General features: G+C 30.7%; 1 protein-coding gene across 1 annotated transcript in view; it reads right to left on the minus strand.

The window, feature by feature from the left end:
* LOC143083515 (uncharacterized) overlaps positions 1 to 18,589 on the minus strand; it is a 344,761-nt gene that overhangs the window by 204,815 nt on the left and 121,357 nt on the right. The gene's annotated exons all lie outside the window — the stretch shown is intronic.

The following is an 18,589-nucleotide window of genomic DNA, read 5'->3' on the forward strand; positions in this document are numbered from 1 at the left end:
CATGTACATGTGTACCGCCAATACGAACTATTACAATATAGAGGAAAAAATACGGTATATGATATCAAAAAGAAGATGTGGTTTGAATGCCAATGAGACAACTCTCCAAAAAGAGAACAAAATGACACAGAAATTAACAACTATAATAGGTCACCGTACGGCCTTCAGCAATTAGCAAAGCCAATACCAGATAGTCAGCTATAAAAGGCTCCGAAATGACAATGTAAAACAATTCAAACGAGAAAACTAACAGCCTTATTTATATGAAAAAAATGAACTAAAACAACTAGTATGTAACATATAAACAAACGTCAACCACTGAATTACAGGCTCTTGACTTGGGACAGTCACATAAATACATAATCTGACGGGGTTAAACATGTTAGCGTAATCCAACCCCCTCCTTACCTGGGACAGTGGTATAACAGTACAACATTAGAACGAACCACAAAAATCAGTTGATAAACGCTTAACTCATAAGATGGACAAAATACAAATGAGCATTATAAAAAGCGTTTTCATTAACCAAATGAGACCTGTTTATTTTCTGACAGATCGATTAATCGATAACTTTACTAATTGACCCTATTTTCTTGGTTGCTGCCTCCTTAAAGCCAAAAAACAAAATAATAACATTCACCATCTATATATATAACTGTAATCTAAATCTTAGTTATATATTCGTTCCCGTAAAGACGTTGCATTGATTTGAATTATTACATTAATTACCTAAAAATATATACACTACATAGATACAATTTGTTTATATTTATTTTTCACATCTCTTAAGTGATAATTAAGGTTTGCATGCAGTTGTATTCCGAAAATTTGAGATATCCTTTAAATATTGAAGCGGCAGTGATGTAAGAGGTGTCGAATATGAATTAAAATTGAGTACACTATATAATAGACTTGCTACAATTCCCTTTCTATTATTTTTCTCTTACTAATTTATATGTTTACTGATAAGTGCTAGCCTACTGATTGCCCCTGCAGATGTCAGTATAATTGTAATCTCCTAGTTATAGCAGTAAAACTATTAAAGGGGCAAAATTGAAAAAAAGAAGAAAAAACATTAGGAAGGGACATGTAGCAAGTCTAACTATATAATAAAATGTTCTTATCCAAATGATGTGGTTTTATTGCCAATTAGACAAATCTATACAAGCGATCAAATGATACAGCAGTTAACAACTATAACATTAAAACGCATAAAAACGTTAAAACACGCTGCACTTATTTACACCTGTCCTAAGCCAGGACAATATTGTTCGGTGGTTGTCGTTTGTTCGGGGAAGTGCTATTTTGCGGGTTGCAGGTTGAAGTTTGCAGGTTGCAGGTCACCCATAAATATTATATGTATGAAAATACATGTATCAAATCTACCCCATGACTAATAAATTTACAATCATTCACATCCTGTAGTAATAAAGATTAAAGTAGAGTAGAAGTTTTTGGTCAGTTTTCAGTTGTCAGTTTTTGATTTTGTCATTTCATTATAATTCAAATTCAATAATCATAAGTTTAATACACATACATGTATCTTTTGATGCTTATCATACTGCTCAATTGCTATTAATAGTTCTAAACATTGATTCTAATTAAAGTAAAAGCAATGAAAACTTATTTACATATAGGCTGACAGGTTCTATAGAACACATTAATCTGTCTTAATATAGTTACATAATCAATTAAATTCCTTTCAGTGGACATTTAACATCTTTGAGGCTAATATTAAGAAATTATTAGGTTTAAATAATTGTATATGCCCTTTCTTGCATGAACATCATTTAGTGCAAAAAGCAAACAAAATAACTTGCTTCCTTTGGCAGTCAGTTTTATTATGTACAGACGCAAAATAAAAATTTAGACATTACAGAGACGCTTGAGAGTCAACATAAGTTTGCAGACCCAACCAAAATAAATGAAAAGGGTAAGTATTTTTATTTCTGCTATTTTTACTTTCTTTTCTTTTCTTTTTTTTTTTTTTGGGGGGGGGGGGGGGGGGTACTTGAGCCAGTTCCACTACAATTGTCCATTTACAATTTGACTAATTATTGAAAAGTAAGAATAGTATTTATTATTTTCAAAAAGAGAATCCTTTGAGTATATAAAGGTGTACATGTATGTATGGTTAAGGCTGATTTTGGCCTAATTATTTGACCATGACCTCATTTTCACGGTTCATTGCTCAGTGTTAAGTTTTTGTGTTTTGGTTTGTCAGTTTTCTTAATTTATAAGTAATAGGTCAACTATATTAGTTGTACGGAAGAATTGTTAGCTGTACATGTCTGTCTGTCTGGCATGGTTCATTGGTCAATGTTTAGTTTTCTTGGTAAATGTTAAATTTATGTGACAGTTGTAATAAAGCTATATATTTAGGACTATCAACATACTATCAATGACTAGTAAAGAAGGTGATACATTTTAGCGTGTGCACTCTTGTGCTTTAAATTGGCAGAAATAAACACTTACTGAAAACTAGAGGTTAGTAGAACATATAATCCTGATACAAAAACAACATGAGTACAACACTTGTACACAAATAAGAAGATGTGGTACCAGTGCCAATGAGACAACTCTCCATCCAAGACAATGAAGCTAAAGTAGGCAGTATTATTTTACAATACGGCCTTCAACACAGAACCTTCAAGTTGGCACATTTTTGCGTCCTGATGAAAATTGGAAGTGCAATTCTTATATATATACATGTAAATTAATATTTTGACAATACATGAAAGACACCGACTACAGAAATTTTCAAATGGGAAGACATGTCCAAGTAATCCTGGAGGCTCTACAGAGTATTTCAAATGTTTTCCGAAAAATTGAGATTTGTTTTGGCAGAATTGGCAGCTCTGTTTGATGGTCTATATTCGCGGTGATTCAGAATTTTTGCTTGTCTTTTGCAATTATCATAGTTTCCTAACTCTCAAGTCAAACTGAAACTTTGTTTCTTTGGAACTTTACTCAAGGACAACAACAAAAGAAAAACCAGAGATACATGTATATGTTCAGCTCACATGACATTTTCTAAAAAAAAATAATACTTCTTAGGGGCATAACTCTTTTAAATACGTCAACCTTTTTTGAACTTGTCATAGATGTTGCTGATATTAACCTATTATAACCTATTTATAGAATAGTTTTATAAAAAAAAATTGCAAAAGTTGTACACGTGAGAGCGATAACAAATGCTTGATAGACCGGCGAAGAAAGGACTAACCGACGCTCGGTATTTCTATTTCCCCTGCAACACGTTACTAAAAAAATGCCTATCATAGCGTATTCATAAGCCAGTAAAAATTTAAAGGAGCATCAAGGGAAAACAAGACTTTTGAATAGGTAGACTTTTGAGAAGGACCCTTGATAAGAATGCAATAGAACCTAGCTAAAGAATCCAGAAACACTGTTAATCAAAAATATATACAATGATGTACATACATATCTAGTTTAAAGGCAAAAAGTCTTTAATTTACCACTTAAAATTAAAACCGTGTCAAGTCTTGATGCTTAATATGTATAAGTTAGTTGTGAGAATCTATACGCGTTTGTTGAAGGTTTTACCCAAATGTTTGTTAAGCTTTCTTTTTTCATACGAAAAGGTGTGTATAATACATAAACCCATCAAGATATTGTAATTAATGTAAATTGATAGATTTCTATTTTTAGGTGTAAGTTTATTTACACAAGAATAATGTGTATTGTAATTAAATACCTTGCCTTTAACATTGATCATAAAATTGTTATAACAAATGAAACAAGTAAAATTATGTAGATTACACCATTCCATGCTTATATATCCCCTTGTGGCAACCCGCAACCTGCAACTCACAACCTGCAACCCGCAACCCGCAACCTGCAACCCGCAACCTGCAACCCGCAACCCGCAACCTGCATTTTAGACAATTTCGTTTGTTCGTTAATGAGGGGCAGAAGATACCAAAGTCACAGTCAAACTAACAGATTGAAAATAACCTGACAACACCATGGCAAAAATATAACGACAAATAGACAAATAATAGTACAGAACACACAACATATATAGAAAACTTAAGACTAAGCAACACGAACCCCACTAAAAACAGGGGTGATCTCAGGTATTCCGGAAGGGTAAGAAGATCCTGCTCCACATGTGACACCCGTTGTTGCTTATGTTATTACAAATCTGGTAAATAGTATAATTTGATAGGTCACATTCGTAAAAGTGCTTTCGTTCTTTATATAAATAAGACACTAGTAAATAAGACCGTTGGTTTTCCGATTGGAATTATTTTAGGCTAGTCGTTTTTCTGGCTCTTTAAAGCTTTCTGTTCGGTGTGAGCCTAGGCTCCGTATTGAAGGCTATACTTTGACCTAGTGCTTTTAATGGAGAGTTTTCTCAATGTCACTCATTCTGTACGTCATCTTCTTATATCTACATACGGCCTTCAACTATGAGTAAAACTCGTACAGCATAGTCTGTTATTAAAGGACCCAAAATGACAAATGATGAACAATACAAACAAGATGGGCCAAGTAAGCTTTTCTCATCACCTGGCGTCCGTCGTCCACTTACTTTAAAAAAAATCTTCTCCTCTGAAACTGCTGGGCCAAATAAAACAAAACGTGGCCCTAATCAGCCTAAAACATGAATTCGATGACCCCGCCCATCCAACAAGATGACTGTCATGGCAAAAATTAGAACATGGGGATAAAATGCAGTTTTTGGCATATACATGTATCTCTGACACTATAGCAAAACTTTATATAGCAAATTTAATGTGCATTATGCTGCCACAAATGTTTCGAATAAAAAGGTCCTCCTTTTCAATGCAAATAAATCATTTGACAAGAAAAGTGTTACTAAAACATACATATAAGTTAAAAAAAAAAAAAAACAACATAAAGGAACAATTAAAAACGAAAAGACAATGATATAATGGAAAAATCCTAAGCTCAGACTTTGTAAACACGAAAGGAAAACATTTTAAGAATTCATGACTTGGTACAGGCATTTTGTAGAAAATAGTAAATGTCCTGAGACAAAATAGACTTCTCAGGAACAAACCACTAACTATAATAATAAATAAATGATATAGTTCTACATGAAGCTAACTTATATTCGGTTACTACAGCTGTTTCTCTTTAAATGCCGATATCGAGAAAACTTTACATACATTACTCTTATCACGTGCGTGTGATGGAGTTTCATTTAACAAAATAGTGAAAATGCTTTGTGTTGCTTGACAAGAAACGATTAAGAAATGATAGACTATCATAATAAAGATACCATGTTGTTTGTTGAAGTACTGCACTTAATCAAAATCGGAAATATATATGTGTGAGAGTGCAGTATTTAAGACTACAGATCATCGCATTAGCAGGAAACAAAGAATATTAATACGGCATATCTTTTTATGAAACACAATCAGTACATGCACAGTTTAAAACACAAAAAAAACCACATCAACGTAATAAAACAGTCGTCTTTAACTGATTTGTTACTACAGGAACATTATTTTTTACTTTACTTTAACAAGATGAACGTGTCTACCGAAATATTAGAATTATATGAATATGCAAAAACTCCTAAAAAAGTAAAATAAATGTATATAGAACATATAAACGATACTGTGAAACGGTTAAAAAAGATTAAAATGAATGTATTGCAATACAATTGAATGTATCATATTTTTTTCAAACCGACCCGTCAGATATTCATGCTTGCATATGTGTCTTTAATAAGGCTTATTATTTTTCCTGGTAAAATAATAAATAGGTGTCAGAGGAAAGACTTGTACTCGAGGGGTCATATTAAAATGTTCGGATTATTTTTGTGGACTATTGAAATGTACCCGTACATTATCAGGTAACCAAAATACAGCTCAGCTTCTCAGTTTAGTTGACTTTCAAAGAAAATTTAGATAAACCTGAGAAAAAAAGATTTGTTTTAATATTTCATAAGTTTATAGCATTTATTCGTCAATTTTTTTAACTTTAAAATCCGGAAAATTAGTACACACGAAAAAAAAAACTTTAATAAAAAATGAAACGTTTTAACAAAAAAAAAAAATTAAAGAAATTAGAAATTACAAGTATCCTTTTATATTTTAAAAATAGTTTGTTCAAATCTTAGTTCTCACTGCAAAACTCCAAGCATTGAACTATCATCTAGTTAGATATGAAAAACATAATACCAATTGGAATTAAAAGTGTCGCTGCTCGAAAATGAATCAAAATAAACTCATACAGTCCTACATTTATTGTGTTTTTGTATTATATAGACTTTTTCAACTGATTAACTTAGTTTTATTTTATCTTGCGCTGTAAGATCATTATCCCGTGTTTCACCCGTCGAATACTTTGTTTTTCTTTAGAAGCATATATTTACAATAAAAAGTTTAAAAGCAAAATGTAATACGCTTGTGTTTTGTGTTGCCTTGTCAGTTTTACAGTTGACGATTTATCTCTAAACTTTTATCTCAAACGATTATATATATATTAAAGAGGCAAGTGCAATTTGAGGGATCAAAGTACCAATTTAACCTCTGTTTTTAACTTAAGTACTTAACATATCTCTGCAGATTATAATGTATTTATAGCACACGCACGCATACGTCAATGTGTTATTTATATGTTGATACGGTAGGTATATTTGTAAATCTCTTTGATTTCGAGACCAATTTGTCAATGATTGTTATGGTACATAATAATGTCCTGCAGTTAATATATCGAAATGCCTTTTTTGATAGAAATGGTAATTGGTTGGTACATTTATTAAGACTTATGTTATTGAAATAGATACTTTTGTCAATGAATATGGAATAGGAATGAAGGGTTTAATTCATTTTTCTTTTGTTTTAGTATAAGATACACCTTGATTTCGTTATATTTGAAAATAATATATCGAGGGCGTATTACCAAGTCTGTCATATATTTTGTTAACGATGCGAATAAAGACAATCGAATCAATACACTATCATCTCGTCTTTCATTGAAAAATTACTGACATATAGACTTTTAAGAGTATGCCTAATATCGTTGCTTTTACAAAAAGAGAACATTGAATGTAAGTATCTATAACCATTTCATATAACAGGTATTCTTCATCAGTTTGATTATGATGTCAAATGACGTACTGATGTATAATAGCCATAGGCGGATACAGGGGGTCTGGGGGCCCTGAGGGGCCCGGTCCACCCCTTTCGTGGAGAAAATTTGGTTGATTATATAGGGAATCGTTGAAGCATGACTGGAATGCCCCCTCCCCCTTAGGAAAAGTTCTGGATCCGCCACTGATTACCCTGCCACGTGCTTGTTCTCTCTGTGATTTTGTTAAGTGAATTTCTAATTCTATTCATCCGATGAGTTAATAAAAAATAAATAAGGATAATTGATGTTGTATGATTGAAAACGAGACCAACTATCAAACAGTGTTTAAATGTAGTGGATGTAAGCAACTATAGGCAACCGTAAAGTCTTTAACCATTAGAAAATCCTCAACCATATGGTCGCCTTTTTAAAAAAATCAAACTGATTTGATATACAGTTCGTTCATATTTTGTAATGTTACACCACTTTCCAGGTTAATAGGGGAGGGTTTGGAGCCTTCAAGGTTATTTAACCCCGTCACACTTTGTAAGTACCTGGTTCAAGTTTATTTGTGTGTTATTTGGTATCTTATTACGACTATTTAAATCCATGTTTAATTTTGAAAACAATTCTACTTTTGGTTTTCTGTTTGTGGAAATGTCATATTATTTACTGCATTTTCCATTGTATTTAAGAAAATAAAACAGTAAATAAAGTTCATTTGTCTCCCTTATTTTGAAAATCAGTTTAAAAATATAGTTATCTCCCATATGAAATTTACCGTGTTAGTCTAAGGGAGACAACTTTAATTTTCCTAAAAAATTACGGAATACCATAATATTATGGAGTTCGCTAAGTGCCCCGACTGTAATATGCAAACAACAAATTACGCGCAACAGTACGATCATCTTATTTGTTTTTTTTTTGTTCCTCTGTTGTGAATGTTCTTTCATGTGTTTTTGCAGTACTTTTGTCACATATTGTTGTCATGTCATCCCCATAAAACAGGAGATTTGGCTACTCATATATTGAACATTGTCGATATCAACCCTTACAAGAAGAAAGCAGGATGAAAGAGAAATTTCGAATGAAAGTCTTATTATATATGTAGTTAAATTTTAATATTGTTGAAAGTTCGCTTGTACATGAATGGGTTTTGTCAAAAATCCAAATGAATAAAAATACGCGTTATGTTTAGTCTCATTAATGTTTGATTAAATATTGATACTATCAAACCTTAAAACTTATTTTAGGGTTTAATTTTTTTAGCTTTAGACATAGTTTTTAAAATTTTAAATAAAAAGGGGATTATTGATATATTTTAACTTTGATGAGCATTCCAAAAATGACAGAAAAACATCGTGAAGTGTAACACCATGTACAAGGACCGTTATAAGGTTTCACGGATCCAAATTTTACAAACATAATTCTATTATTACACGACGGGTGTCATGTAGAGCAGGATTTGCTCAATATTCCGGCCTAACAGAGATCACCACCCGTTTTTGGTGGGGTTCGTGTTGCTTAGTATAAAGATTTCTATGTTGTGTATTGTATTCTATTGATTGTCTGTCCGTCTTTTTTTCTTTTTTAGCCATGGCATTGTCAGTTTATTTTCGATCTATGAGTGTGACTGTCCCTCTCATATCTGTTGGCCCTCTCTTAAAGACGGTAACATTCAAAAGCTATTACAAAATATTTTAAAATTCCAAATTTAACACAAAAAAAAAGACACCGTAGATGTCGAAAACCAAAGTGTAATAATAGTTGCGCCTTCTTCATGATCCTAAACAAGACATTTTAGAACTTAACTTACACAAGGCATCGGCTATTGCGTTTGTATTTAATGTATGAACAATTTTTCTTAAAAATGTGTTCTAAATATGAACAAATGACTATCTAAGTTTAAATAGCAAGCGAGTTATTGTTGGGCTTCGTGTTGCTAATTGTTTTTTTTTGTTTTTTTGTTGAGTTTCGTGAAATTTTGTTTTTGCCATTGCTTTAAAACTACTAAGCGTTTGAATATCCTTTTTCGATTATTTTAAATCCCCTTGTCAAATTTGATCTGCATCAATGTGAACTCATCAGCTTGGTAGCGTTAAATCAATTGTGTATTATTAGTTATTGATTATGGTTTTTACTGATTAATTTTCGTATGGTAATAATATTTCATTAAAACAGCTGTCTCTAAGGATTTACCCTTTTTCCGAACGTTCACTTTATAGCAAACGTGACAATTTACCCTTTTTCCGAACGTTCACTTTATAGCCCACGTAACAACTTACCCTTTTTTCCGAACGTTCACTGTATAGCCCACGTGACAATTTACCATTTCACGTGATTCTCATTAGGCATTAATTATTTATTTTATACTTAATTGCTTAATTGTACTTTCAGTTGAACAAAAAAGCTCCAATAATTTGACGGCGACGGTTAGTATTTGCAATATTTTAAATTATCCATGTTATAATGATCCTTACATTTCTTATTATTTATTACAAATAAAGAGTTTGTAATAATAAAACTGTAATTTTCAAAATCATAAAAAACACCAATTTCTTTTAAGAACCATTTATCATAATGAAATTAAATTTCCAATGTTCAATTCATGACATTAATGAGTAAGAGACAATAATCTTTGGGACCTATAGTTGACAAGCCTTTTTTTTTTAGCTATATGACTATAAGTATCGGTATATAGATGGGACCTGGCAGAGTTTTTTTTTTAGCTATGTCGTTGTCTGTTTATTTCCGATGTATATTTACTACATATGAGTTTGTATATACCTCTGGTAAATTTCGCCCCTCGTTAAGTTGTATTTTAGTTATTTATGCCGTTGGATTACTGTCTAATGAACATATATCCTACGTCTCCTTGTATATATATGTATTCTTGTTATTTGTGCCGTTTGATTACTGTCTTATGAACATATATCCTACATCTCCTTTTATATATATGTATTCTTGTTATTTGTGCCGGTGGATTACTGTCTTATGAACATATATCCTACATCTCCTCTCATCTACATGTATTCTTGTTATTTATGCCGTTGGATTACTGTCTTATGAACATATATCCTACATCTCCTTTCGTCTATATGAATTCTTGTTATTTATGCCGTTGGATTACTGTCTTATGAACATATATCCTACATATCCTTTTATATATATGTATTCTTGTTATTTGTGCCGGTGGATTACTGTCTAATGAACATATATCCTACATCTCCTTTCATCTATATGTATTCTTGTTATTTGTGCCGTTGAATTACTGTCTAATGAACATATATCCTACATCTCCTTTTATATATATGTATTCTTGTTATTTGTGCCGTTGGATTACTGTCTAATGAATATATGTCCTACATCTCCTTTTATATATAAGTATTCTTGTTATTTGTGCCGGTGGATTACTGTCTAATGAACATATATCCTACATCTCCTTTCATCTATATGTATTCTTGTAATTTGTGCCGTTGGATTACTGTCTAATGAACATATGTCCTACATCTCCTTTTATATATATGTATTCTTGTTATTTGTGCCGTTGGATTACTGTCTAATTAACATATATCCTACATCTCCTTTTATATATATGTATTCTTGTTATTTGTGCCGTTGGATTACTGTCTAATTAACATATATCCTACATCTCCTTTTATATATATGTATTCTTGTTATTTGTGCCGTTGGATTACTGTCTTATGAACATATATCCTACTTCTCCTTTTATATATATGTATTCTTGTTATTTGTGCCGTTGGATTACTGTCTAATAAACATATATCCTACATCTCCTTTTATATATATGTATTCTTGTTATTTGTGCCGTTGGATTACTGTCTAATAAACATATATCCTACATCTCCTTTTATATATATGTATTCTTGTTATTTGTGCCGTTTGATTACTGTCTAATGAACATATATCCTACATCTCCTTTTAAATATAAATATTCTTGTTATTTGTGCCGTTGGATTACTGTCTAATGAACATATATCCTACATCTCCTTTTATATATATGCATTCTTGTTATTTGTGCCGTTGGATTACTGTCTAATGAACATATATCATACATCTCCTCTCATCTATATGTATTCTTGTTATTTGTGCCGTTGGATTACTGTCTAATGAACATATATCCTACTTCTCCTTTCATCTATATGTATTCTTGTTATTTGTGCCGTTGGATTACTGTCTAATGAACATATATCCTACTTCTCCTTTCATCTATATGTATTCTTGTTATTTGTGCCGTTGGATAACTGTCTAATGAACATTTATCCTACTTCTCCTTTTATCTATATGTATTCTTGTTATTTGTGCCGTTGGATTACTGTCTAATGAACATATATCCTACTTCTCTTTTCATCTATATGTATTCTTGTTATTGGTGCCGTTTGATTATTTTCTAATGAATATATATCATACATCTCCTTTCATCTTTATGTATTCTTGTTATTTGTGCCGTTGGATTACTGTCTAATGAACATATATCCTACATTTCCTCTCATCTATATGTATTCTTGTTATTTGTGCCGTTGGATTACTGTCTAATGAACGTATATCCTACTTGTCTTTTCATCTATATGTATTCTTGTTATTTGTGCGGTTGGATTACTGTCTAATGAACATATATCCTACTTCTCCTTTCATCTATATGTATTCTTGTTATTTATGCCGTTGGATTACTGTCTAATGAACATATATCATACATCTCCTTTCATCTATATGTATTCTTGTTATTTATGTCGTTGGATTACTGTCTAATGAACATATATCCTACATCTCCTTTCATCTATATGTATTCTTGTATTTTGTGCCGTTGGATTACTGTCTTATGAACATATATCATATATCTCCTTTCATCTATATGTATTCTTGTTATTTATGCCGTTTAATTACTGTCTAATGAACATATATCCTACATCTCCTTTTATATATATGTATTCTTGTTATTTGTGCCGTTGGATTACTGTCTAATGAACATATATCTACATCTCCTTTTATATATATGTATTCTTGTTGTTTGTGCCGTTTGATTACTGTCTAATGAACATATATCCTACATCTCCTTTTATATATATGTATTGTTGTTATTTGTGCCGTTGGATTACTGTCTAATGAACATATATCCTACTTCTCTTTTCATCTATATGTATTCTTGTTATTTGTGCCGTTTGAATATTGTCTAATGAACATATATCATACATCTCCTTTCATCTATATGTATTCTTGTTATTTGTGCCGTTGGATTACTGTCTAATGAATATATATCCTACTTCTCCTTTCATCTATATATGTTTTTTTGTTATTTATGTCGTTTGATTACTGTCTAATGAACATATATCATACATCTCCTTTCATCTATATGTATTCTTGTTATTTGTGCCGTTGGATTACTGTCTAATGAACATATATCCTACTTCTCCTTTCATCTATATGTATTCTTGTTATTTGTGCAATTGGATTACAGTCTTATGAACATATATTCTTCATTTCCTTTCATCTATATGTATTCTTGTTATTTATGCCGTTTGATTACTGTCTAATGAACATATATCCTACATCTCCTTTTATATATATATGTATTCTTTTTATTTGTGCCGGTGGATTACTGTCTAATGAACATATATCCTACTTCTCCTTTCATCTATATGTATTCTTGTTATTTGTGCCGTCTGATTACTGTCTTATGAACATATATCCTACTTCTCCTTGTATATATATGTATTCTTGGTATTTGTGCCGTTGGATTACTGTCTAATGAACATATATCCTACATCTCCTTTTATATATATATGTATTCTTGTTATTTATGCCGTTGGACTACTGTCTAATGAACATATATCTACATCTCCTTTTATATATATGTATTCTTGTTATTTGTGCCGTTTGATTACTGTCTAATGAACATATATCATACATCTCCTCTCATCTATATGTATTCTTGTTATTTGTGCCGTTGGATTACTGTCTAATGAACATATATCCTACATCTACTTTTATATATATGTATTGTTGTTATTTGTGCCGTTGGATTACTGTCTAATGAACATATATCCTACATCTACTTTTATGTATATGTATTGTTGTTATTTGTGCCGTTGGATTACTGTCTAATGAACATATATCCTACTTCTCCTTTCATCTATATGTATTCTTGTTATTTGTGCCGTTGGATTACTGTCTAATGAACAAATATCCTACTTCTCTTTTCATCTATATGTATTCTTGTTATTTGTGCCGTTTGATTATTGTCTAATGAACATATATCATACATCTCCTTTCATCTATATGTATTCTTGTTATTTGTGCCGTTGGATTACTGTCTAATGAACTTATATCCTACATTTTCTCTCATCTATATGTATTCTTGTTATTTGTTCCGTTGGATTACTGTCTAATGAACATATATCCTACTTGTCTTTTCATTTATATGCATTCTTGTTATTTGTGCCGTTGGATTACTGTCTAATGAACATATATCCTACTTCTCCTTTCATCTATATGTATTCTAGTTATTTATGCCGTTGGATTACTGTCTAATGAACATATATCATACATCTCCTTTCATCTATATGTATTCTTGTTATTTAAGTCGTTGGATTACTGTCTAATGAACATATATCCTACATCTCCTTTCATCTATATGTATTCTTGTATTTTGTGCCGTTGGATTACTGTCTTATGAACATATATCATATATCTCCTTTCATCTATATGTATTCTTGTTATTTATGCCGTTTGATTACTGTCTAATGAACATATATCCTACATCTCCTTTTATATATATGTATTCTTGTTATTTATGCCGTTTGATTACTGTCTAATGAACATATATTCTACTTCTCCTTTCATCTATATGTATTCTTGTTATTTGTGCCGTTGTATTACTGTCTAATGAACATATATCCTACATCTTCTTTTATATATATGTATTCTTGTTATTTATGCCGTTTGATTACTGTCTAATGAACATATATCCTACATTTCCTTTTATATATATACGTATTCTTGTTATTTATGCCGTTTGATTACTGTCTAATGAACATATATTCTACTTCTCCTTTCATCTATATGTATTCTTGTTATTTGTGCCGTTTGATTACTGTCTAATGAACATATGTCCTACATCTCCTTTTATATATATGTATTCTTGTTATTTATGCCGTTTGATTACTGTCTAATGAACATATATTCTACTTCTCCTTTCATCTATATGTATTCTTGTTATTTGAACCGTTGGATAACTGTCTAATGAACATATATCATACATTTCCTCTTATATATATGTATTCTTGTTATTTGAACCGTTGGATTACTGTCTAATAAATAAATTTGGTGCATTTACTGTCTTCTGATTGGTTAAAAGTATGAGTTTTATTTTCAATGTTGTCAATTCTTATGGCGACACGCCCACTCTGACGTTGTGTATTCATACGCCAACATGTGTGTACGGTTGTTATTTTAAATATAGATAATATAAAAAGTTTTTTGAGCCTTATTTTTGATAGAAATTTATTTATAATGAATGGCAATAATTTATTTTGAATTTATTGACCCATAAAATTAATTTTTGACTATTCATATTTTACATAATCCGCTTCGCGGATTATTCAATGTGAAGAGTCAAAAATTAATTTTATGGGTCAATAAATTCAAAATAAATAATAGCCATTCATTAAATGAACATATATCATACATTTCCTTTTATATATATGCATTCTTGTTATTTGTGCCGTTGGATTACTGTCTAATGAACATATATCCTACATCTCCTTTTATATATATGTATTCTTGTTATTTATGTAGTTTGATTACTGTCTAATGAACATATATCCTACATCTCCTTTTATATATATGCATTCTTGTTATTTGTGCCGTTGGATTACTGTCTAATGAACATATATCCTACATCTCCTTTTATTTATATGTATTCTTGTTATTTGTGCCGTTGGATTACTGTCTAATGAACATATATCCTACATCTCCTTTCATCTATATGTATTCTTGTTATTTGTGCCGTTGGATTACTGCCTAATAAACATATATCCTACATCTCCTTTTATATATATGTATTCTTGTTATTTCTGCCGTTGGATTAATGTCTAATGAACATATATCTATATCTCCTTTTATATATATGTATTCTTGTTATTTATGCCGTTTGATTACTGTCTAATGAACATATATTCTACTTCTCCTTTCATCTATATGTATTATTGTTATTTGTGCCGCTTGGTTACTGTCTAATGAACATATATCCTACATCTCCTTTTATATATATGTCTTCTTGTTATTTGTGCCGTTGGATTACTGTCTTATGAACATATATCCTATATCTTCTTTATATATATGTATTATTGTTATTTGTGCCGTTTGATTACTGTCTAATGAACATATATCCTACTTCTCCTTTCATCTATATGTATTCTTGTTATTTGTGCCGTTGGATTACTGTCTAATGAACATATATCCTACTTCTCTTTTCATCTATATGTATTCTTGTTATTTGTGCCGTTTGAATATTGTCTAATGAACATATATCATACATCTCCTTTCATCTATATGTATTCTTGTTATTTGTGCCGTTGGATTACTGTCTAATGAATATATATCCTACTTCTCCTTTCATCTATATGTATTTTTGTTATTTATGTCGTTTGATTACTGTCTAATGAACATATATCATACATCTCCTTTCATCTATATGTATTCTTGTTATTTGTGCCGTTGGATTACTGTCTAATGAACATATATCCTACTTCTCCTTTCATCTATATGTATTCTTGTTATTTGTGCAATTGGATTACTGTCTTATGAACATATATTCTTCATTTCCTTTCATCTATATGTATTCTTGTTATTTATGCCGTTTGATCACTGTCTAATGAACATATATCCTACATCTCCTTTTATATATATATGTATTTTTTTTATTTGTGCCGGTGGATTACTGTCTAATGAACATATATCCTACTTCTCCTTTCATCTATATGTATTCTTGTTATTTGTGCCGTTTGATTACTGTCTTATGAACATATATCCTACTTCTCCTTGTATATATATGTATTCTTGGTATTTGTGCCGTTGGATTACTGTCTAATGAACATATATCCTACATCTCCTTTTATATATATATGTATTCTTGTTTTATATGCCGTTGGACTACTGTCTAATGAACATATATCTACATCTCCTTTCATATATATGTATTCTTGTTATTTGTGCCGTTTGATTACTGTCTAATGAACATATATCATACATCTCCTCTCATCTATATGTGTTCTTGTTATTTGTGCCGTTGGATTACTGTCTAATGAACATATATCCTACTTCTCCTTTCATCTATATGTATTCTTGTTATTTGTGCCGTTGGATTACTGTCTAATGAACATATATCCTACTTCTCCTTTTATCTATATGTATTCTTGCTATTTGTGCCGTTGGATTACTATCTAATGAACATATATCCTACTTCTCTTTTCATCTATATGTATTCTTGTTATTTGTGCCGTTTGATTACTGTCTAATGAACATATATCCTACATCTCCTTTTATATATATATGTATTTTTTTTATTTGTGCCGGTGGATTACTGTCTAATGAACATATATCCTACTTCTCCTTTCATCTATATGTATTCTTGTTATTTGTGCCGTTTGATTACTGTCTTATGAACATATATCCTACTTCTCCTTGTATATATATGTATTCTTGGTATTTGTGCCGTTGGATTACTGTCTAATGAACATATATCCTACATCTCCTTTTATATATATATGTATTCTTGTTTTATATGCCGTTGGACTACTGTCTAATGAACATATATCTACATCTCCTTTTATATATATGTATTCTTGTTATTTGTGCCGTTTGATTACTGTCTAATGAACATATATCATACATCTCCTCTCATCTATATGTGTTCTTGTTATTTGTGCCGTTGGATTACTGTCTAATGAATATATATCCTACTTCTCCTTTCATCTATATGTATTCTTGTTATTTGTGCCGTTGGATTACTGTCTAATGAACATATATCCTACTTCTCCTTTTATCTATATGTATTCTTGTTATTTGTGCCGTTGGATTACTATCTAATGAACATATATCCTACTTCTCTTTTCATCTATATGTATTCTTGTTATTTGTGCCGTTTGATTATTGTCTAATGAACATATATCCTACATCTCCTTTTATATATATGCATTCTTGTTATTTGTGCCGTTGGATTACTGTCTAATGAACATATATCCTACTTCTCCTTTCATCTATATGTATTCTTGTTATTGATGTCGTTTTATTACTGTCTAATGAACATATATCATACATCTCCTTTCATCTATACGTATTCTTGTTATTTATGTCGTTTGATTACTGTCTAATGAACATATATCCTACATCTCCTTTTATATATATGTATTGTTGTTATTTGTGCCTTTGGATTACTGTCTAATGAACATATATCCTACATCTCCTTTTATGTATATGTATTCTTGTTATTTGTGCCGTTTGATTACTGTCTAATGAACATATATCATACATCTCCTCTCATCTATATGTATTCTTGTTATTTGTGCCGTTGGATTACTGTCTAATGAACATATATCCTACTTCTCCTTTCATCTATATGTATTCTTGTTATTTGTGCCGTTTGATTACTGTCTAATGAACATATATCCTACTTCTCCTTTTATCTATATGTATTCTTGTTATTTGTGCCGTTGGATTACTGTCTAATGAACATATATCCTACTTCTCTTTTCATCTATATGTATTCTTGTTATTTGTGCCGTTTGATTATTGTCTAATGAACATATATCATACATCTCCTTTTATATATATGCATTCTTGTTATTTGTGCCGTTGGATTACTGTCTAATGAACATATATCCTACTTCTCCTTTCATCTATATGTATTCTTGTTATTGATGTCGTTTTATTACTGTCTAATGAACATATATCATACATCTCCTTTCATCTATATGTATTCTTGTTATTTATGTCGTTTGATTACTGTCTAATGAACATATATCCTACTTCTCCTTTCCTCTATATGTGTTCTTGCTATTTATGTCGTTTGATTTCTGTCTAACGAACATATATCCTACTTCTCCTTTCATCTATATGTATTCTTCTTATTTATGTGGTTTGATTACTGTCTAATGAACATATATCATACATCTCCTTTCATATATATGTATTCTTGTTATTTGTGCCGGTGGATTACTGTCTAATGAACATATATCTACATCTCCTTTTATATATATATGTATTCTTGTTATTTGTGCCGTTGTATTACTGTTTAATGAACATATATCCTACATCTCCTTTTATATATATGTATTCTTGTTATTTGTGCCGTTGTATTACTGTATAATGAACATATACATGATATATCCTACATCTCCTTTTATATATATGTATTCTTGTTATTTGTGCCGGTGGATTACTGTCTAATGAACATCTATTCTACATCTCCTTTCATCTATATGTATTCTTGTTATTT

This window comes from Mytilus galloprovincialis, chromosome 7 (genome assembly GCF_965363235.1).
Source record: "Mytilus galloprovincialis chromosome 7, xbMytGall1.hap1.1, whole genome shotgun sequence".
In the NCBI taxonomy this organism is placed as follows: domain Eukaryota; kingdom Metazoa; phylum Mollusca; class Bivalvia; order Mytilida; family Mytilidae; genus Mytilus; species Mytilus galloprovincialis.